This window comes from Triturus cristatus, chromosome 6, assembly GCF_964204655.1.
Source record: "Triturus cristatus chromosome 6, aTriCri1.1, whole genome shotgun sequence".
Lineage (NCBI taxonomy): Eukaryota > Metazoa > Chordata > Amphibia > Caudata > Salamandridae > Triturus > Triturus cristatus.
In genome coordinates, this window is record NC_140589.1 from 359254860 (window position 1) to 359278496 (window position 23637).

Below are 23637 nucleotides of genomic sequence, written 5' to 3' on the forward strand. Positions count from 1 at the left end.
TCAATGAGTGAACTAGAGTCATCTAGACAGCACTCAAAGGCACTCCTCTTATTATTAATCAACTTATTGAGGAGGCCTTCTGGTTTAATCTGGGTCCATCGTTGAGAATAACCATTACACCTTACTAACTCAATTTCGTTCACCTGTTTGTATATTTTACCACGTCTCTGTTTGAAAAATAACACCATATTCATTTGCATGCTCAGTGGGAAGTGATCACTAAGTGGAATTAAGTGGGTAGAGAAATTAAAAAGGTATACTTTACACCTGTATGAGAGTAGAATGTGGTCAATAGTGCTCTGACTGTTTCTTCCATAGAAGGTTGTTTTACGGGCTTCATATGGTGAGGCAATTTCATTTGCAAACACCAGATCAAATTTTGCCATTGTATCATTGATCTTATCCCCATAACACCCATGACTGAAGTTGGGCTGATCACCACCCTCGTGGTCTACCGTGCCACAGATTTTTCTGTCTGATTGGAACATTGTTGCAAGTTGAAATCTCCCCCCGAATAAATAATTGTGCTCCAATTCCACACTCAAACTATTCAACAAGTCTATAATTTCCCTGGTTGTAGTGTTATTGTAAAAATTAATTATTGCCAATTTTGTCACACCTTGGGACTCGCATAGTAGTAGTGGATAATATGGATTATGGGTAACCATTTTAATATTAGTGAATCAAACACTATTGGACGCAAAAATGCACAGTCCCCCTTCACCTGTCCATGGTTTGAATGAATGGTCAGGATGAAATATGTCCTAAATCGATTACTGTGAACAAGCTCAGTTAGCCATGTCTCCTGCAGGGAAATAATTTGATAGTCTGTCACAAACTCTATCCATTCCGTGTTATATCTCTTCTTCTTCAGGCCAGCCACGTTCCAACTTAGGAATCCTAATAGTTCGTAGTTATCGTCTGTGTGTTTATTACTACTGCCCATGTCTGCCCCACCATCTATAGTCGATCTAACTTCTTTAGTTGTTAGTTGTGAACATTTACCCTCAGTGATCTTTTCTATGGGGTGTGTTCTTGGGGACCGCTCTGTAATCCCTGCAGAAGGATGGTCATTAAGTCAGTCCAAACGAACTAAGGAGGATAGACAGTGGACAAAGTTAGGGGTTTGAACCAGATACCAATGGTCCAGCCTCGTTCTCTGGACAAATGTTGTCTTTATCCTGGTGTCATTGGTATAAAGTTTAGGTTGATAGAAATATCCCAAAGGGACAGTAGCAATCACATCTACGGGAATGTTGCTAATTCTGTTCCACACAGTTTCAACTAGCAAAGGTGTCTTGGAAGTTAGTACAACACAGTCACCAGGTAATGTTTTTTCCCCGCTCCCCACCCATTTAACCCTTCTTACCATTTTAGATTTGTTACATAGATGTTCACTTAGCCCTGTTCTGACACATAGCCAGTTCAGTGACTTATTTCTTAGTGAGATCCAGTTTTCCATACTGTCTATAGATAGTGGGGGAACACTTGTTAGGACTACTAGGCATGATGTAGCCGCAGGTGGCAAATCCAAGCAGGCAGATGTGTGCACTATGTGATCGTTATGATGGTCTATTACGGCTGGGTTCATTGCACCAGTACCACTATTACATCCTCCTCTTTCATCAAGTTGGGACTAATATCCGTTTGTGGTCACCTTGCCCACTGCTCTATCGTTTTGTGTACCTACATGATTAGAGGGATTTAAACCTGACCCAGTTGGCAGTGTATTACTTGCCTCAGTGGTAGTTTGAATTGGGGCTTAAGATGAGTCAAGACTTGTCGTACTATCATGGGCTTTTGGAGCATGGGCGGTAGCAACAATGTTCAAAAGCTCCAGGCAATAGTTAGTTCTTGACTCTACCTTCGCTAGGCGGATTTGTATAGAGCCCAAAATATTATTAACATGTTAATCGAGTAGTTTAAGAGATTCAGCTAGAGTATCTCGCTTGCCAATTATTGACATTTCTGATTCTGTGTTTGTAGGCACCGGAACGGAGACTGGATGTTCTTTGGCCTGGGTGTGACTAATTGCTTGCTTAGGTCGCACTGTCCTGCGGGTTATGTGGGTCCCAGAGGGGTTAGTCCATGGCTTTCTATTCTGTTTCTGGGGTGGAGGGTTGGACTTTGATGGAGAAATAGTTTTGGGAGGGTGTTGAATACAGCCATTTACTTTGTTGTTACTACTTTTGTTAAGCTCCCTTCTAAGGCTAGAATCTTTGCTAGTGTTTACGGGATGGGTAGTATGATTCCATGATATATGATCAGGGGCTTGGGGCACATGAGGTACGGTTGTCAGGACAGAAACGCAATCGTTATTCATATGTAATGATATTTGCTTTTCAATAGCCCCAATGGCCCCTGTAATATACTTCAAGAGGGTAATTTGGGACTTATCTGGGGTTTGGATCTTACCAGCAGAGACGGTATGCTTTCTCTTTCTCATTTCTAGTAGATAATTGGGAAAGGGAAGGTTGCAGAGGTGTAAGAGCGCTGGATCAGAGCAGATCTTAGATTAGCACTTCACAGCACAGCAGCTATTATGTACTAAATTATTATCGAATGTTGCCAGATATGGGATCCAGCCCTCTGGATAAGTTTCAAATTCTCACCTCTGGACCAGTTAAAATGTTAACAAGGCAAGTAATACAAAAAAGATCAGTTAGTAACCCTAGCACAGTTGAACAGTTAGCGGATACTTCAATGTCAACAATCCCGTGTTCCACAAAAGATTTTAAAAAGTTAATAATTCCCACAAGACAAGCCATGTGTTAAAATATCTAAGGAAACATGTATGCACTGAACCACAAATACAAAAAGCAAGAAGCGGGAAGTAAGCTTAATCTTTTAGGTCTAAAGTCAGTACCTTGTTTTAAAAGAGTGGGCACTTAACTTTCCAGATGTGTTGAAAATGCAGCTAGGAGTTTCTGTCGTTATAGCACAATCCACATGATGATCCACAGTTTCAGTTGCATTCCAGTCTCACAACTTCAAGTAATCCCAAAAATTTTACTCAAGGGGGGTGGCCCCGCCCCATCTCCTCCTATCGCCGATGGACGCAGGTTGGGCCCGCAATTGGCCTGGGCTTCACCCGGACATGGCCTGTGCGCGTCCTGCGCCACAGGTGTCGAGGCAGCGCTTTATAGCGCCATGGTCATGCCCCCCCTCAGCAGCTGTGAGTGGTTTAGAAGTGTCCCACCAGGGTGTTTAGGCTGGCAAAAGTCCGCTTATGGGATATGTACTCAAGTACTGACACTCCTAGTCACACATCCAGACAAGTAGCTCTTTGAACATGTCTTGGGCCTGCTACTGCAGAGGGTGCATGTGCCATTTAGCTGAAAAGGTTGATTTGACTTTTAAAATCCATTGGCATGCTTTAAACCCCCCTTTTTTCTACATATAGGTCAACCCTGACATAAGCTGTAGGTAGATCATTGACCAAGATTCTATCTGTTTAAAAAGTCATGTACTTAGAAGATTCAGTGAGTGACATGTGCACTTGGAGACGCTTATGCCCAGTTATACATCCATTCTACCACCCAGTGCTGCAACTCATGAACCTGTTTCCAAAACCACAGAAGCACTCAATCACCCAGTTAGACAGAGACAGAGGCACTTACACATTCACTCACTCACTAGCCCATACAGCAGTGAAGTATCCAGCACTGAGATAGCCACATGCAGACACAGTTACACCCCCCAAGAGTCTCTTCAATATTGGTATGCAGTTCCTAGTGCTCAGAGCAGGTTGTTGTGTAAGAACAAGCACTCCACATGGAGTTGGAATTCTGGAGAAAGTTCTCCTTTTCGGAAAAAGACCCTCACACACCCAGCCAACTAGGTGTCATGCTTCATCATCGGGTCTGCTCCTTATCGGGTCGGCGCTGCAATACCCGATCGGCACCCGTGATGGGGCCTTCTTGGTGGGGATCTTTATTTCATATGCCGCTGGGTGTAGTGCGTGTGAGGGCCCTAGATCAGTGTAGGTGATGGTGATGTGTAGGAGGATGTGAATTAAAATAGGTAAAGGTGGTCCATTCAAGACAATTTTAATGAAATATGGCCACTCCCCTAATTAAAATAAACAAAGAGCGTATCTTCACTCTAGGATGTGAGGTTCTACGCTTGCCCTTGTATCAATTTGATGGCAATTCTTCAGGACCAACTAGGATCTACCTACACTTTTTGGTGGTGGTCAATAACAGGGTGTAGTGAGGAAATGACCACCCTTACAGCACCCAAAAAAGTGTGGTACCTGTAAATCTAAAACCAACAGTACCGGCCGGTGTAGACACTAAGGTGTAGTGTCAGTTTCACTGGAAGCAAGTCGGCGTCTGTCCTACCCATCACTCGGCCGGTCCGGGCACATCCCAAGAGTAACTGATACAGTCAGTATTGAATCCATACAGCACATTTGTAGACCCATGCAGTTTCTAAGATAGCCAGTCACATAGTGACATAGTAACTTACATATCCATTGAAACATGCACATAGGAAATAACACACTCACTCAGAAAAGTGGTCAAGTACTGACACAACCAGGTGAGCCATCCAGACAAGTTGCCCTTTAAACATGACTCAGGCCTGTTACAGCAAAGCCTTTGTGTACAGTTTTACTACCAGGCTGACTTGACATTTAAAACCACTTGGCAAGCTTTAAACTCCCTTTTATCACATTTAAGTCACTCCTAAGTTAGGCCATAGGTTGGAGTGTTATATGCTTAAAAGGTAACAGAAGTATTTGCAAGTGTCAGTGAGTGATGTGCACACTTAAAAACCCATACATAGAGTTATACAACCAGTATATCACCAATATTGTGACTAACATACCTGTTTACAAAACCCTAGAGACACTCACATACCCAGGCAGACAGCGACAGAGGCACTTACACATTCACTCTTACACCCATACAGCACTTATGTATTCAGCAGTAACTGAGCTAGTTGAACACACATTTATATAACTCAGCATTCACTAACAGAGCCAGTAAGGAATTCATACAGGCACTTATATACACATTTAGAAACCCAAAGAGTCAGTAATAGAGGCAGTCATATATCGACATAGTTAGTTAGATATCCAGTGACACCTACACAGAGGGACTGATACAGTCACTCAGATATGTACTTAAATACAGATACAACCAAGTCACCCATCGACACAAGCAGTCTTTTAAATATATCTCGGGCCTGCCTCTCTAGAGATTGTCTGCACAGTTTTAGTGCCAAGTCGACTTGGCATTTAACACTCCTTTGACAAGCTTTAACTCCCCTTTTTATAGGTCGAGCCTATACAGCACTTCCACTTGTGGGTGGTCTGACACCTCCCAGGATTTGGATTGGGTTTTGTGTCTATCCTTAAAAGACCGTAGCCTGCAAATGGCTAATGGTGGGTGCGTGTCTCACCTTTTTTCAAAAGCTAACTTTCACGGAGTATTGCTGCGGGAGCGAGCTGCGGCGCACACGCAGTCCCGACATATAGAAGTCCATCTAACTGAAATGCGAGTGAAGTCTGATGTGTTATTACTGCCCGCAGTTCCCATGAATGTGCTGTAACAGCTGCTAAGTGGAGATTACATGTTCTCTCCCTCTGGCATGGCTTGTTTCATGCCTTAGGGGACTCCTGTGGAGGGCACTGCGTGCCCATTCTTGTGCCTTTCCCTGAACTTGAGTGGGCTTGGCACCAGCTAAACCATGACATAAACTGGGACAAGATTTGGTGGCAGATGTTCAGACTGCATTGTGTGCACTGATCCTAAACATGCAGTAAAAATGCAGCACTTCATGTTTTGGTCTTGGAATTACCCTATGCCACTGTCACTGCTTGTTATTTTTAATCCTTCCGTGCCCCTCTCCATCCCTTAATATCCCCATGCAGTCCCCTCTCCCCACCACCACCTCCCACTCTTCATAAACACAGAATTAAAATACAGACTTATAATTTCAATAAACAAACTACATTGAAATACCTAATTTGAAGGACTTGTATTATGAATACAGGCTTCTTTTTTAATCACCATGCCTGCAGGGTAATGTTACAGCTTCCAATCGAATAGTCAATGCGATCGTTGCTTCCTGGAGTCATCGCACAAGGGCATGCTGAATAACTTTGGTATTGCTTTATTTATACATTTTTATAGTAGTGTGCAGAGCGTAATCCAATGCAGCACTGTGCCGCAGCATACGTCATACATCTGATTCAGGTGGAAGAGTCCCTATAAATGCTTTATTATAACCTAATATTGCCGCACTTCAGTGGAAGTCAACAGTAAAATCAAATTCTCCCACTTGTTTTCCAAACAGCCCTCTTCGGCGGGTTTCCAAATGTCAGTGTGTATGTCTCAGTGTTGTATCTGTGTATTTTGAATACATTTGTATTTCGGATATCCTAGTGCCTACATTATGAGCCTAGGTAACGTGACAGACATCTAACTGTGCCAGTTTGGTCCTTTGGTGAACTTTCTAACCGTAGAGAAAGAAAATGCAACTTAGCCCCCCTCACCAGTCCCCTGCGGCAACTGCAGCACTCCCCAATGAAAGCATTTGGATTCCTGAACTTGAGCAAGCAGAAAACCTGCCCCAGCAACATGCCCAGAAACTGGTGCCCATGCAAAAGTGCCTCAATACCTTCGGGTGGAGTTTGAGCTGTATACAACTGCAAAAAAATAAAGCCTAAGGTTACTTTTCAGGAAATTCATCCTCCAACTGTGGCAGCAAAAGTAATTTACAGCTTTAAGGAATAGGCAGAGTGGAGATGCAGGGGCTCTAGGAATGGGTGAAAAAACAACAAAGCCTCGTTATCAAGTAAATGGTCTTTTAAAGACCTGTGAAATACTCGGGTGCAGCTGTGATAAAACGCTAAACCAGCCAGCCCACAGCAGCTCAAGAACTGTGTGTGTGTGTGTGTGTGGGGAAGCTGTCTCAGCCCTGGCTGACATACACGACAGAGGGGCTGAAGCCCTTTGAGCCCTTGCTATCCTTCCTGCTCCCATAGGTCCAATATGTTTCATGAAACGGTCTCCCACTACCAGAGCCCGCTAGCAGTCAACAGCAGAGTAGACCCATGATGTAACTAGGTGTCTCACGTAGTGCTAACCTAATCTTCAGATGTGTCATACGCTTGTAAGACACGCATAGTGCACATTCGGTATCATATTTTGGAAATATATTGGCACCGTTGATGCTGATACTCATCTCCTAAATTTTTTTAAAAATAAAAATAAATGCTCGAATATTTAAAGTGCTTGTTTGGAACATATTAACTGGGAGCTGCTACACCACAGGGCAGTGGTTGGTTGGAAGCACTTCGCTCTGTGGAAATTTGGCAGAGATCGCTGTTAGCATTTAGCTGAAGCCATCTTGTTTCCGGCAGCCATTTTGTCAATCATGTGCTTTTTCCTTCTTCACTTTTGCTTGCCCTAGTGCTTTGCTCAAAGAACTTGCTATACTTAGCCTCTGCTACTCTGCACATGTGCAGAAGAGTCTGTAGCTGCCCATGAACCTGCTCTAGTCTGTAACTGTCAGGTTGTTTTTACCAAAGTCAGCAACTGCTGGCTCCTCCTTTACTGTTGACCATTTATGTATGTAACTCTCCTATGTGTGCTTGTACCGCCTTCTTTTGAGCTCATGTGTGGGTATAAAAGACCCATGGTACTTCTACTCCTTGTGCTACTTCATAAATTACCGAAGGGTGTTGGGTGAATGTAGTTCCACCTCATGAGGTTAATAAAATATCTTTTTACTATTTCAGCTTCTGTGCCAACTTCTATTTTCTGGTCTGAGGACTTTTGTGCAGAGAAGGGTGAACCCCTAGCACTGGTAGGCCTTGCTGAGGTCCACCTCTACAAATTGGCACCCAACGCAGGGCTCATCGGCGACTCGGATACCCGAAGGAGCGGTCTTGACGGAGGATTGGAATCTCGCTATGGGTGATCACTGCGTGAGGAGACCCTTGTCTTTGCAGCCGCAGCGCTTCTTCCACTTCTCCTGATATTGACCCTCCAGGCGGTGCCGGTCCTCGACTGAGATTCCTTCTGGTGTTTGCCGTGCAGAGACCATTTGGTTGATTCAGAACTTGGCAGTTGAAAGCTGATGGTTTGTGCTTGGTAAGGTCGTCGACATTTGTTTGTTAGTATTTGGCCAAAAACTTGACTTGTTTGGATATATATACATTGCAAATTATATAGGCTGGTAATGAGAACATTTTGAAAAACTTGAACGGCACACTTTGAGTTAAGTGCTACTTTACATATAATATTGTATATACTACAATGTTCTTGGCATGCCTGTTTCAAGCACACTTCGTGGAATGTGTTGCTTTCTTGGAGGTACCAATATGGATCTTGAACGGAATCAGCCGGCTCCCTCAGAGGGGACACCAAATAGGGATATGTATATGAAAAATGGAATTTCTTCTATAATGTACAGCACGTTATGGAATAAATATACTAGCAAGGATCCTGAGTTGCGATGGCCTATAAATGGGTCATTTGATCTTAAAAAGATTCAGTATGTGGAGCAATGTATGTTTAAATGTAAAAGTAGACAGGATATGTTTGATTGTGTACGAATGTGGGAGAAAGAAGCACGTGAACGTGGGAGAAGAGAGCAAGCTTTGGTAGAAAAAGAACAACGCAAACATATCCATGCGAAACCGCTGGAATTGAAAAATAAAGAAATGAAGGAGATAAAAGTGAGAAAGGATAGGGAGAGTCGTTTACAGGTAAATGGCCAATACCCTGTCCGGCGCCCCCTTTACCCTCTACTTAATAAGCCACAGGACGATTCCATTTTGTTAGATCACTCCCCTGCTCCATACACTTTTCCCTCTGCCCTTACTATTGATTCTGATGATGATATTTCTCCTACAGATCAGGATCAGTTAGGATCCAATGCTCAGTGTCAGACTCGCTCAATTCTACCGGCTGATCGTGCAGCCGCTCTTAGATCAGCTGCTTGCAAAGCAGCTTGTGATGACATTTCTGCTTCAGATCTTGTAGCTGATGTACAACAATGGCAGGATAGGGAACAGTTATATTTTGTAGAAACATTTACCACAGAAGTGATTGCACAGTTTAGAAAGCATTCCACAGAGTTAGAGCCTTTTGATATAGCAAACGATTGTAAACAATTGTAAACAATTGCGTGACGGTCTTTTTCTCCCTTCTCAGGTGGCTGACTTAATTAGATGCTTGGTTAAACTGCGAGCTGAGGCAGTCCGTTTGCGCGAGGAGAAAAAGGCAGCCGCTGCAGCTGAACAAACAAATCAGCCCTCCATATCGCAGGATGGCAACCCAGGGACAGATAAGGCTATTGTAGTTCATGGGAAACCAATGCGTGAAGCTGCGCCCTTGTTTGTCCCTCCTAAGGGTACGGGAAAGTATGACGATAAAACTTCCGATGGTGCGAAGGGATATTTTATTTATAATTGGGTCTATACTCCTTGAAGTATAGCAGATGTTATGGCTCTTAAGACTGTTTTGCTAGACCCGCGGAAAAATCCGGCGGCTTTTTACGAAGAAGTTAAAGGGGCTATTGGTTCTTGTATTATGACTTTGCCTGATATTGATATGTTTTTTGGGCTTATCCTGCCCCCTAATATGTGGAGATCTATTCGTAAAGTAGAGGATCAGGCAGCTTTTGGAGATGTTTGGAGGGAATTAGAGAGGACAGATAGAGAACGGGACCCAGCACAGAAACCGCAACAACTGATTTTAGACCTTCCAAAAGCTATAATTGTTAACTTGAAAACTCTCATTCCTCCTAAAAAGATAGATTGGACTATGTTAGCATCCTGTAAACAAAAGACAGATTAATCGGTCTCTGACTTTTTTACAAATTTTGAGGAGACATTCCATGACTTTAGTGGCCAGTCATTGACAGATGACACGGACAGGCATCTATTTGTCGATACATTTGTCGTGAACATGCTGCCAGGAATAGTTAGTCACCTAAAGGCCAGCGCGAGTTCATGGATGACATCTTCTCCAGTCTCTCTTTTGACTATGGCTCAGTATTATGAACGTCAAGAATTGGTAGCTAAGGGCAACGAGGATAAAAAGACTAAAGATTTCAAAACAAAGGTTATGTTAGCTCAGGATTATGGTCCATCCTATAGAGGTGGTGGCAGAGGCGGACGTGCGATGTATCGCCCTGGTGCACCCTCTTTTCTCCGAGTTACTTTGTCTTCTGATCAGTGCGCTTATTGTAAGGATATTGGACATTGGGTTCTGACTGGCCACACTTGCGTACTCAGCAGTATCAGCGTGGTCGAGGACAAATAAGAGGCCGTCCAGGGAATTCAGGATATATGGGAGGTATTGATAGTCGCACTAGGTTTGAAGCCGTTGAACATACTCAGAATTCTTCTAATACTTTTGATAGGCGAAATCAATATCCAATGTCTGCTTATTCGACTGCTGATTTGAAAGATTCTGCTTATGCATAGGAATGCGTAGGATGGGGTAAGGAATCTGTTGAAGTCCCAGTAGATCAGGAGGGTCCTTATGTTATGTTACTGCATATGTTTTAGGTTCCACTGATTGGTTTTTGGTTGACACAGGAGCTACTCATAGCGCTCTGTCTAAACAATTGGTTTCAAGGGCTCCCCTCTCTGGCTTAACAATCACATCAATAGGTTTCAATGGGACTCCTTCCCTTAGCCCACTCTCACAACCACTTGCATTTCATGTTGATACATTTTCTGCTCCATGTCCATTTTTGCTTTCCCCTAACACGCCAGACAATATTGTGGGTCTTGATATGCTCAAGCATTTCCGGGCTACGACACGTTGTTCCCCAGAAGGCGTGCGTGTTATTTCGAATGATAACTATCCCATGGTAGAGAAGTCCTATCTCATTAGAGAAGATATTGCCTTGGCATCACTCCCTAGTACTTTGTGAGCGACATCAGATACCGATGTGGGACAAATGGTTATCCCACCAGTCCATATTCAAGTGAGGGAAGGTGCTTCATTGCCTCGATTGCCTCAATATAAAATTTCTCGAGAAGGCGAAGAGGCATTAATACGTATTGTTCAAGATCTGATTGCAGTAGGAGTTGTGGAAGAAGTCCCTTACAATATTTGCAATAGTCCTATCCTTCCCATCTTGAAGAAAGATACTGATACTAAAATGTACAGGTTTATCATTGATTTGCAAGAGATTAATAAGATTGTAGTGCCCCAATACCCGGTAGTCTCTGACATCACGACACTCCTTACCACGGTTATCCAACTGCAACTACATTTTCTGTGATTGATCTGAAGAATGCTTTCTTCTCGATTCCTATTCATCCGACAGCCGCTATTTGTTCGGTTTCACTTTGAATAATCGATCCTTCAGATTCTGTAGAGCTCCCCAGGGGTATACAGAGAGTTCAAGTATTTACAGCCAAGCTTTAAAATGACAGCTTTATTCTTTCCCTATACCAACAGGGGTGGCTCTCATACAATATGTTGATGATATCTTGTTGGCAGCTGATACCTCTGAACAGTGTGAAGAAGGAACACTGTTATTGCTTTCATTTCTTACATCACACCATCACAAGGTTTCTCGAAAGAAATTGCAATATTGTGGACAGCAGGTTACCTATATAGGTCACCTCCTGTCTAAGGAGGGACGTGCACTCACACCAGATCGCATTCAAGTTATTTTAGACACGCCTGTGCCTCCTAGCCAGAAAAATGTTCGTGCATTTATTGGTCTTACTTCATTTTGTAGGCAATGGATTTTGGGCTTTTCACACATTGCAAAACCTTTGTTGGCCCTCTTGACTAAAGACACTCCAATGCCCCTCCCATGGACTACTGAATGTCAGAATGCTTTTCAGCAGTTGCTTCAAGCTTTATGTTCTGCACCAGTATTAGGCACTCCAGACTACACTAAGGCTTTTACACTCTATGTACATGAGAGGGACGGTTGTGCACTCTCAGTTCTAGTACAGACACATGGTGATAAGCAGCGTCCTTGTGCACATTTTTTATCTGTTCTTGATCCAGTCGCTCGTGCGTTGCCTGGGTGTTTTCGCTCTGTTGCAGTGGCAGCTATGTCCATACGTCACAGTGAAGGGATAGTCCTGTCACATAGATTGCTTGTGCTAGTACCCCATGCAGTTGATGCACTTTTGAACCAAACTAAAACGCAGCATTTAACCAGTGCTCGTTTGACAGGATATGAACTGACACTTTTGGCCCCTCATATCACTCTGAAAAGATGTTCAACACTTAACCCCGCTTCTCTGTTGCCATATCCGGCTACTCAATCCCAGCCACAAGAGTTTCATGATTGTATATTCCTTACTGAGGAACAGACAAAGGATCGTGTTGACCTACAAGTCACGCCCCTTTCAAAGGGTGATGGAGAATTATGGGTTAATGCGTCCTACGATTACCAGATGGTGCGACCTCAGCTGCATATGCAATTACAACGCTTCACACAGTAGTTGAGACAGCTCGTATTCTACAGAAGTCAGCCCAGGCAGCTGAGCTGATAGCACTAACAAGAGCGTGTGAACTTAGTACTGATATGTCTGTTAATATCTATGCAGATAGCCGCTATGCTTTTGGAGTGGCTCATGACTTTGGGCTACTCTGGAAGGAAAGAGGCTTCCTTACATCACATGGAACGCAAATAGTGCATGGAGAATTAGTGCATAATCTCCTGACTGCCTTGACATATCCGAAAAAGATAGCGATTGTTAAGTGTAATGCACATAAGAAAGTAACAGATAAAATAGGGCAAGGTAATGCCTTTGCAGACCGCACAGCCCACGAACCTGCAATGCAATCAAGCACTACATCAGTGTACGTAGTGAAGTCACAGGCTGAATGTTGGCATGATACCAGGCAGGAAGTGCTTGTTATGCAGCGATCTGCCTCTACAGAAGAACTTGAGCAATGGTCTAAGGAGGGAACATTGGATGATGAGAGCTGTTGGAGGAATAAAGACATGACTAAATGGAGACTGTCCACAGCCTATTTACATCCTATGATTCATATGGCACATGAGCCAGCACATGTTGGAGCATCCTCAATAACAAAGTTGCTTACGCAAGTTTGGGATTATCCAGAAATTACTGGCACGGCTAAAAAGATAGTGCAGTCCTGCTTGATTTGTCTCCAGTACAATCCTGGAAAAGGGACACGAACTCCAGCAGGAGGGTTTGCTACACTAACTGTGCCATTTGAGGTTTTGCAGATGGATTACATCCAGCTTGAACGCTGTAATAATTTAAAGTATGTTCTAGTAGTGGTATGTGCTTTTAGTAAGTGGATGAAAGCATACCCTACGAAAGACAATACAGCTCTTACTACAGCGAAGGTACTTCTAAAGGAATTCTTCCCTAGATTTGGTGTTTGCAAACATTTGTGGAGTGTTAATGGACCCCATTTTATTGGGCAAGTTGTTGAGTATGTCTTGAAAGGATTGGGGATTAAGCAGAAATTAAGCAGAAGTTTCATGCTGCCTACCTCCCACAATCAGCAGGACTAGTGGAACGATATAATGCTACTCTTAAGCTTAAACTAGCTAAAATCCAGGCTTCCACATCTCTGAAGTGGCCTGATGCACTACCCTTGGCATTACTGTCCATTAGATCGGTACCGCATACACGATCTGGTCTCACACCATATGAGGTTGTATTCGGTAGGCCTATGAATATTTGGGGGAAGTCACATCCCATACCTTGTGTTATGATGAACAATTATCTATCGCAGTTGACTGATAGTCTGCTTTCTATTCATCAACAGGTTCAAGAAGCTCTCCCTCACAGGTCAAAAGGTGAAGGTCACGAGCTGCGGCCCGGTGGCCATGTGATGGTCAAGGTCTTCCAGAGATCGAGCAGCTTGGAGCCTAGGTGGCGCGGCCTGGAGCAAGTCCTCCTCCCTACGAGAACTGCAGTCCGAGTGACCAATCGGAAGAACTGGGTGCACTCCACACACTGCAAAAAGGTGCCATCTGCCTTGGTGGAACCTGCTGCACTTGCCGACCATCGAGACATCCTGGACACAGAGAGAGGCCAAGCCATATCACCTGAGGAATCTGAGGAATTCTTCCTGGACCACACGATCCCTGGTACATCTCGATATCAGCTACGACCTCGGAGAGAACCTGCATTGCTGAAAGAGACTGGTTGAGCAACCGTCCTGGGTTAGTGAAAACTGAGCTGCAAAGGGGGGGGATATATTAGTGACACCCATCTCAAACTCAGAGAAGAAACCAATGGCTGCCCAGGACTTTAGAGCTCCAACGGTTTTGTTACTTCAACAACAAGATGAATGTGCCTATGGAGAAATCATCAACTGCTGCGAGGATTTGCGACAAGAGGATTATGTGTGTTGTTGGGTTCACTGTCACTATGATCACTGTGGCAGTGATAACTTGGATTGTAGAGGAAGTGGCTCCTGCTCGACAAATACTGACTGTCACTACTCCAGCACCCATTGAACACCACTATTTTACTCTCCCTTATCATGAGCAAAAACATAGACAGTCTTATCTGAACAACACGTTCATTCAGATTTTGCACCACAAGCACAATGCTATGAACATTACTGACTGTTGGGTGTGTGGAATGATGCCAGCTCATTAGAAAAAGGGAGGAACACCTTTCATTCCTCTTCCCTTTTCCCACAACGGCTCTTGTCAAGCCTGGTTTGCACTTCTATTGGCTTCTCAAGTGGCTAATATTACTGATATGGGTGTAGGGAGATTAAACTACTACCTTAATAAAGCATGTTATCCTGATGAAGAAGGTGATCCGCAAGCTAAAGGGACTAAATGGGAGATGGAGGAGTACCGAAAAGGAAATGCTTCTGCACATTATGTTTATCCAAATACTCGACTGCTAAGGGTAATGGACTATTTGTTATAGCTGTCACTATTGATGGTACCGATAACAGCAGTTTTATGTCTTCACAAAATACATACTTTATTTGCAGAAACAAGGGATACTACCATCTACCTGTTGGATGGTCTGGAGTCTGTTACGTATCCTTTTTGCTACCTCCTGTGTTTCTGGCACCTTCATCATATCACAAGGACTATCGACTGTTTAAAGACATTTCTAAGAAGAGATTCAAAAGAACAATAAGTAATGATGAGGTGGATCAGACTGACACCGCACTGCAGCAATATGTTGACTTTAATTTGGGGCTGTTCTTTTTTGTTGGTGCTGCCTTGAACAGCAGGAAAATCAGACGATTAACTCGTGTCATGTAAGCTGAGACCAACCAGACAGCTATGGCACTTGGAAACATCACAGAGGAACTACAGATTGCGTGGATTGTGGTGCTCCAAAACCGTATGGTCCTGGACGTGGTTCTGGCTGATTGAGGTGGTGCATGTCGCATCATCGGAAGTAGTTGTTGCGTATACATTCCAGATCATGCCCCTTCAGTTTTTGATGCGATATCCAAGCTACACAGAATAGCTGCTGAGATTCACCCTGATAGTGGCACATGGACTTTGGCCAGTTGGTTTTGGACATTGGTCTCTACCTGGGGCTGGAAACTATTAACTTCTTCACTGTTGCTTGTCCTTGTGCTTTGCTCAAAGAACTGGCTATACTTAGCCTCTGCTACTCTGCACATGTGCAGAAGAGTCTGTAGCTGCCCATGCACCTGCTCTAGCCTGTAACTGTCAGGTTGTTTTTTACCAAAGTCAGCAACTCCTTTACTGTTGACTTCTTTTGAGCTCCTGTGTGGGTATAAAAGACCCATGGTTCTTCTACTCCTTGTGCTCCTTCATACACTACCGAAGTGTGTTGTGTGAATGTAGTTCCACCTCATGAGGTTAATAAAATATATTTTTACTATTTCAGCTTCTGTGCCAACTTCTATTTTCTGGTCTAAGGACTTTTGTGTAGAGAAGGGCGTACCCCAAGCACTGGTACGCCTTGCTGAGGTCCACCTCTACAACACCCTGACAAGGTCCTGCAGCACAGCTCACCGGAGCATGCTACACCATAGGGTAGTACTTGGTTAGAAACACTTCATACTCCGACAAGGCCCTGCAGCACATTAACAACCTTGAGCTGCTATACCACAGGTTAGTGCTGGGCTGGAAGCACTTCATACCCCAACGAGGACCTGCAGCACATTATCACTCTGGGAGCTGCTACACCACAAGGTAGTGCTGGGTTGGAAGCACTTCATACCCCAAACAAGGCCCTGCAGCACAGCACACTGGGAGTTGCTACACCACAGGGTCGTGCTTGTTTGGAAGAGTATTGTACAGCGGTCTGGCCTGAGAAGATTTTTTGTGGTTTTGTGCGCAAATGCTCAGACGATGCTCTTATCTTGTCTTAGGTCATTGCGTCTAGACTTGTGGCATGAAGAGTGCATACTTTGCACTATAGTCACCCATTCACCCACCAGTTTCCTGTGAATAGGAAGTAGTTCCTCTGGACTGCTTTGCAGGTACCTCTGTTTTCTGTGGCGGGCAGTCAGAGCAGTACAGCAGTACTGTACTAAAGATTCAAAAAAGAGGAGGCAGGAGATTTTTTTTTGATAGGTGGGGGCGCCATACCGAGTGTTGTCCTGGGCACTATCTGAGCAAAGATAAGGCTTGAATCTGGGGGCAGATGGGCGCCGACCCACTCACTATAACACATTTCAGGCCTCCTAGTGTACAAGCCCTTCATGGTCTTTCTTAGCCCACATTGCTTAATACGTTGATTCCTTGTGTCCAAACAGGTGTTTGAAGGATTCACTCATCCCTGTGAGTTTCTGCACAACTCTTCTGCTGGGAGCCAGGCAGCTAACATGACTGACTGACTGACAGACAGACAGACAGACACACACACAACCCTCCCCCACACACCCCACCTACCTTGATGGAGTCAATTGGTTATCTGAGCGGGTCAAAAATCAGCGCGGATGCATTCTAGGTGAGATGGGTCTTGGAAAGACTTGCCAGGTATGTTGTCATTTCTTCATGGGTTAAGAGAGAATGTTTCATATGTGATTTTGGAAGCCAGGCCACTAACATTTTTGGGACAGGCCAAGTAAATGAACTTTGACTTTCTTTGATTAAATACATGTGTTTCATCTAATTCCTGTTACTTTTTAACAAGACTTGCTGGATAATTTTACTGTTCAGTTTGTGCAACCAGATCTTCATCCTATAACTTTCCATTATCATCAGCATTTTAAGGTGAAGATTAGAAGTAATTATTTTCTTCTGCACTATCATATTTTCAGTAGGCAGTAAGTTTCTAATTTCACCTGGATTGGAGCGACATGGTTATTTTTAGATTAATTACAGTGAATCGTAAAAGGAGGCATTGAATAAACTTGTAAGAAAAAAGTGTTTGAAAAAACTAATAGATTTGACTTTTTATGATCTAAATAATGAATATATTGAATAAGAATTTGAAATTACGTTGTTGTAAGATTGTGTAGCCATTTTTATAAAGTACTGTTTATTAAAACAATATCTAGGTGGCATTGCTATTTATCTGTGCTATTGTACATTCTTGTACATATTTTAGGTATAGTGTGGGCACACACCAGGCCTGCCGCAAATCAAACTGTGAGAGAAACAACCAGCCTGGGCACTAAAGAGAGAGTCTATGTTATGCCAGCATACGGGAGCCAGGTAGATTAAATGATTCTGCAGGCATCAAGCTTCTTTAGGTATCTATGTGGCTCTCAACATATAGAGTAAAAATAATGTGGGAGCAAAGAGAGACCTGGAGACGATGCAGTCACCGTTGTTGTGATAAAAAGAGGAATAGAAATAACTAAGTGATATACATGGTTATTTTCGGCCACTTTTGCCCATTTATCTGTGTGTACTTGTATTCTTACAAAACACTATCATAGCCTAAGAGCAAAGGCATACCTTGATAATGTTGCAGCAGGAATGAGAATTTCAAATCAATTCCATAGTCACCTTCAATTCCACTGTATCTGTTGTCTTTGTTTTTATACATTCCTTGATATCATGGTGCGAGCACGCAGATCAACCTAGGGACTAAGTAGAGCAGGGATCGCCAACGTTTTGTGACCATGAGCAATCTTTGTGTCTGAGTCCAAATAGGGGTAACATCTAAAATACAATGGAACACATCTGCATTGAGGTCCTGTAAAAGGTTTTAAATTCAACCATATATGAGACTGTCTCTAGTTGGAAGGGAAGAACTTCTGCATAAGTGGGGTCTTTCGTGAAGTAGCTTTCTGGAGAAAGTCATCGTTAGAGATGCTAAAAAGAAAATGTGAAGGTATGCAAGTAAACAATTCTGACTATAAATAAAAATCAAGCTGGGGGCCTATGCTGGGAATATACCGTCTGGTGTTTATTTCTTCCACTACGCCTCCTTAAAAGTGCAGACACATTGCCAGGTCTTTGGCACAGATATAGAGAGTATTTAAATTGCCAAAATTAAACAATTCCTTCCATTCTTTCACAATTGCTCACTTTTTGGGAACTCATGTTTTATAGCTGTCTCTCCTTGCATGCCTCTTTGGCCCACCCGCTCTGTATAGCCTCTATAAGGCTTTTCGTGGATTCTTCAGTCACGTTTACCAGAAACTGTTTTGGTTTTGCTTTGGTTTTTGAGGCACGTTTTTATGCATGAATATATGTTTTGTTTAGAGGTCGCTTTTCATAGGGCCTACCACTGGAATGCCAGAAGCCGCCATCCTGTTTTTACAACTGTTAAGAATTGTAGGTCTATTAGCATGTGACGAGAGCATAGTGTTATGTTTATGGCATTCAAAAAACATCCCTGGCACATTTGCTGCTTGACCAGGGCCCTGAACAGACTGTAACATATATACATTGCCTAAAAGATTTCTGTTTCTATTTCTGCCTGCTTTAAATGTTCTTAACCTGGAGATTAAATTTGCTCTTATGACACAAAATAAAGCACCTGAGATCACATTTGAATTCTTTGTGCAATCGCACAATACTTTGCAGTGATTATCCGTTCAATTTAGGTTTCTCTTGGATGCTTATGTACAGTGAGCAAGCATTCCTTTGATCTCTTGGAATGTGCTTTCCACTATGCAAACACTTTAGCATAAGTTGGATAACTCGGTTACTTGCATTTTTTGTTTGGCAATTGAATATGCTGAGTGTTGCCCTTCTTCATTTTATACAATAGTCGTATAAATGCATATTGATGTGTTTTCATAATGCTGGCTTCTTTCCCAATGCACATAATGTTGAACTCGTGCTTTTTTGGAAGACACACATAAAAATGTATCTTTCCTAGTTGGCTTTGGACCCCTTATGTAAGGCAGGGCATGTTCTGTTTTATTTGAATGCACATGTTCTTCTTAATAAGCCCCACATGAATTGGATTATTAGGAACTCCATATAAATTGCAGGGCGCTGGAACCTCCAGTTACCAGGAGGTTAAGGGTCACATCTGCCTCATGTCTCTAAGCATGTTAAATAGGTTATATGCCTTTACCACGTAGCCCTTACCAGAACAGCTAAGCATATTTAAGGTACGCATAGACTATATACTGCTTGTTTCTGCGTGGCAGTTGTAATTTAATTAATATAATCTTTTGCACTGTGTAAGATTCCTCATCTTTCATGGATATATACTAGATGCTGACATACATGCATACCTTCTATGTACTTATGTATCTTTATATTTATAACTTTACTCCTAATTCAGCATCTCCAATGCACTACCCTATATCTCACCCCATACCTTTCTCAATATGTCCTCTACCTCAACTCTCTGACTCATCCCAAACCTCATTCTACTTCTCTCTCCAATGCACTACCTTATTTCTCCACCATATACCTCTCTCAGTATACCTTATACTTCGGCTCTCTGACTACTATGATCCCCAAAATAACCCTTTCTAGACTCTTCCCTCCCCTATCCCTCCCTTGCATCATCTCAGACCTCTTTTACTATTCAGATCTCCCATGCAAGCTTTAAACCCTTCCCTGGGACTCTTCCCTGACTCTTCCCCCCCTACTCATCCCAAACCTCCTCCTGCTGCTAAAATCTCCAAATACACACTTTCTAGGCCCCTCTCTCCTCTATCCTTTTCAATCCAACTAACAGACTCACATTTCCAAATTAATTTCATATTTCCCTATACTAATTCACCACTAATCCTGTTTGGGGTCCCGAATAGCATGCTACACACCGAAAAGCAATTTGATGCCTCATCAGGGGTACCAAGCACTATATAAATGCAAACCCCTCCCTCTTCTATCCCTCCACCACTATCCTTTTCAACCCAAATAACAGACTCACATGTCCAACCCTTAAATTATATTCATATTTCCCTATATTAATACACCACTAATCCTTTTGGGTTCCGGAGTAGCCTTACAAGGGCACCAAGCACTTTACAAATGCGAACCCCTTCCTCTTTTATCCTTCCACTATCCTTTTCAAACAAAATAACAGACTCATATGTCCACCCCTCAAATTAATTTCATATTTCCCTATACTAATCCACCACTAACCCTCTTGGGCTCCGAAGTAGCGTGCTACTCGACAAAAAGCACTTTGATGCATCGTCAGGGGTAGTAAACGCTAAGCAAATGCAATTTACAATTACAATTCCAATATGCACATTAACATTTTAATCAAGGCAAACCTCGTTCCCTGCATCATTCTTGTTTTGCCTGAATTTATTTATCAAAACCACAGGACTGAAGTTAATTTTCTCCAGAAAATATACTCAGCTGCTCTTTGTGCAGGCAACAAACAAGTCACACTTATTGTAGTGCACAAATGAGAAAGGCAATGTTAAAACTTCCTTTTCAACAAGTTACTACAACTAATGTCAGAGTGTGGACTCACTTTTGAGCATAATATGGAAAACATAGCATGTATTTCAAGAGATACACGTCTAGTTGTTCTTTTTTGCCTTCCTGGGATGATGCACATATAACTGTCAATGTTGCTTAGAAATGCAGGAGAATTCTCACCTTGTTATCATCTTGTATCCACAGGTGCACAGTGTTGTGCCAAGCAGCAATCAGGTGGAATGCAGTCCGTTTAGTGCCCAGTGGGTGCCTCAGGGTTTGGCTGCAGAAGCCTGACATGCCATTAAATCCCTCAAAAGGTCCTGCAACAAAAACAACTGCAGGCCGTTGCTGACATCCAGCATCCTTTCCAAAGCATCTGCACCATGCTCAGGACAGAAAAGTTTGTGCCCACTGTAACTGCTAGGTGTTTGTGTGTGGTGGTAGGGGGGAGTGGGGAGAGGGGTCATAATGTACATATGTAAGACAGCTACATACATAATTCTTACAGGAATCATTTGAATTAAGCTTCATTTCGGGTTTTATGCACTATCACCTTTAATATTAACACATACATTCAAAGTATCAACCTGAAGCAAATGTGATGCTGCACAGCCTGTGTCCACCATTTCAACAACAGTGAGCTACTGTGTATACGCCTAGAAGTAAATAAAGGCTTTCAAGACCCAACGTTCTCAATTGTCACAGCATGATAGAGCAGGTTAGTGGGATAAGATCCCACTGCAGAGAACTGTGTACAAGCTCAACGTCACCGACTGCATTTTAATGAAGTCCAAATCAGCAGTTGACTATCCTGATGTCAACAAGAACAGAGTTCTGGAGTTTTTATTTACACTTTTATATACCCCACTCCAGGTGCCCCGGGTGTTGAAGCACCAAACAAAGATACAAAAGATATAACAGTAGATGTTGTAGCACCCAGGATAATGTGCTGCATAGCTAAATACTTATAAGGTCCAAAAGGCGAGATCTATTCGCTATGCAATGCTTGTCATCCCTAAGGTAGGCACATAGGACAGGGTTATATATGCTTAAAACATTGGGCCAGATGTACAAACGTTTTTTGTGGTCGCAAATGGGAAATTAACCTATTTGCGACCACAAGAGAGGGTTTTGGTATGTGCAAATGCGAGTTTGCTAGTCACTGACTCGCAAAATTGTGTTTGCGAGTTGCTATTAGGATGGGGTGTGCCAAGGGCATCCCTTCTTAATAGCGAGTCAGAATAGTATGTACCATTGTTTTGCAACTGCATTTGCGGTCGCAAAGTACTCACAGTTTACCACCTACTTCTAGTAGGTGGTAAGCCACTCATAAACGGGAAGATGACCCCATGGAACCCCTTCCCATTTGTGAATGGATGCGAAAATCTTTTTTAAGAGCAGGCAGTGGTCCCATGGATCACTGCCCACTCTTGAAAAATGAAACAGAATTGTTTAATTTTTCTTTTTTAAATGCATCCTATTTTCCTTTGAGGAAAACGGGCTGCATTTAAAAAAATGCTTTATTGAAAAAGCAGTCAGAGGCATGGTGGTCTGCTGACCCCAGCAGGCCACCATCCCTGCGAGTGCCGGCCATTTCCAATGGGTCACAAATTGTGACCTGCCTTATGAGTATTGATGAGGCAGGTCATGTGTGACCCCATTAGGAATCGCAAATAGTGTCTGAGACAATGTTGTACATTCCATTTGGCGAGTTACAAATTGTGAGTCTTAAACATCGCAATTTGTAATTCGCAAAGTGGAATGGTGTACATCTGGACCTAAAATATGTACAGAGACTGACATACCTATTTACAAATGCATAGAGTCACTCACATACCCAGTCATTCAGCCACAAAGGCACTTCCCATTCACTCACATACCCATACACCACTTATCTATCCAGTAGTAACTGAGCCAGTTGCATTCCTCTACACTCACTAACACAGCCAAGAGGCAATCCATAGAGCTACTTACACACCAATAGAGTTACTAAGAGAGCCAGTCACATAGTGATGTAGTTACACATCCAGAGAATTCGCTGTTTAAAGATGTCTACAGCCTCCTGCTGCAGAACCTGTATGTACATTTTTAGTGACATACCCACTTGCCATTTAAAAACTCTTGCTGGGCTTTAAAATCTCAGTTTTGTACATATATACTCAAGTAGTGACACTGTAAGTAACCTTTTGATACAAGTAGCCCTTTAGACATGTCACGAGCCTGCTACAGCAAAGTGTGTGTGTGCTGTTTAACTGCCAGGTCGAGTAGGCATATGAGATCTCTTGCCAACCTTTAAACTTCATTTTTGTACAAATAAGTGACCATAGGGTAGGCCATGGGTAGACATACACTTATGCATAAAGTGATGCATCCATACACATTGTAAAGGGTATAGTAGCATACCCAGGCAGAAAATGATGCATACACTAACACACTCACAAACACACTCATGCATGCCCTAACACACCCAGGTACACAATCATGCATACAGGAAGATACCCAGGGATACACTTATGCATACAGTGACACATCCAGGCCCACACTGATGCCTATGCCAACACACCCATGCACACACTCATGCATACACTAACACACACAAATACACACTTATGCATACACTGAAACACCCAGGCACACACACATACATACACAGACACATCCAATCACTCACCTATGCATATACTAACACAAACTCAGTCACACAGTGATGCATAAAGTGACAAGGCCACAGATATACTAATGCATACATTGACACACCAATGCACACACTGATGCACATACTAACATACCCAGTCACACACTGATCCATACACTAAGACATCAAGGCAGACACTGACTTACATTAAAAGTCCCAGGCACACACTGATTTATACACTGACACACACAGGCAGACAAGGATGCATA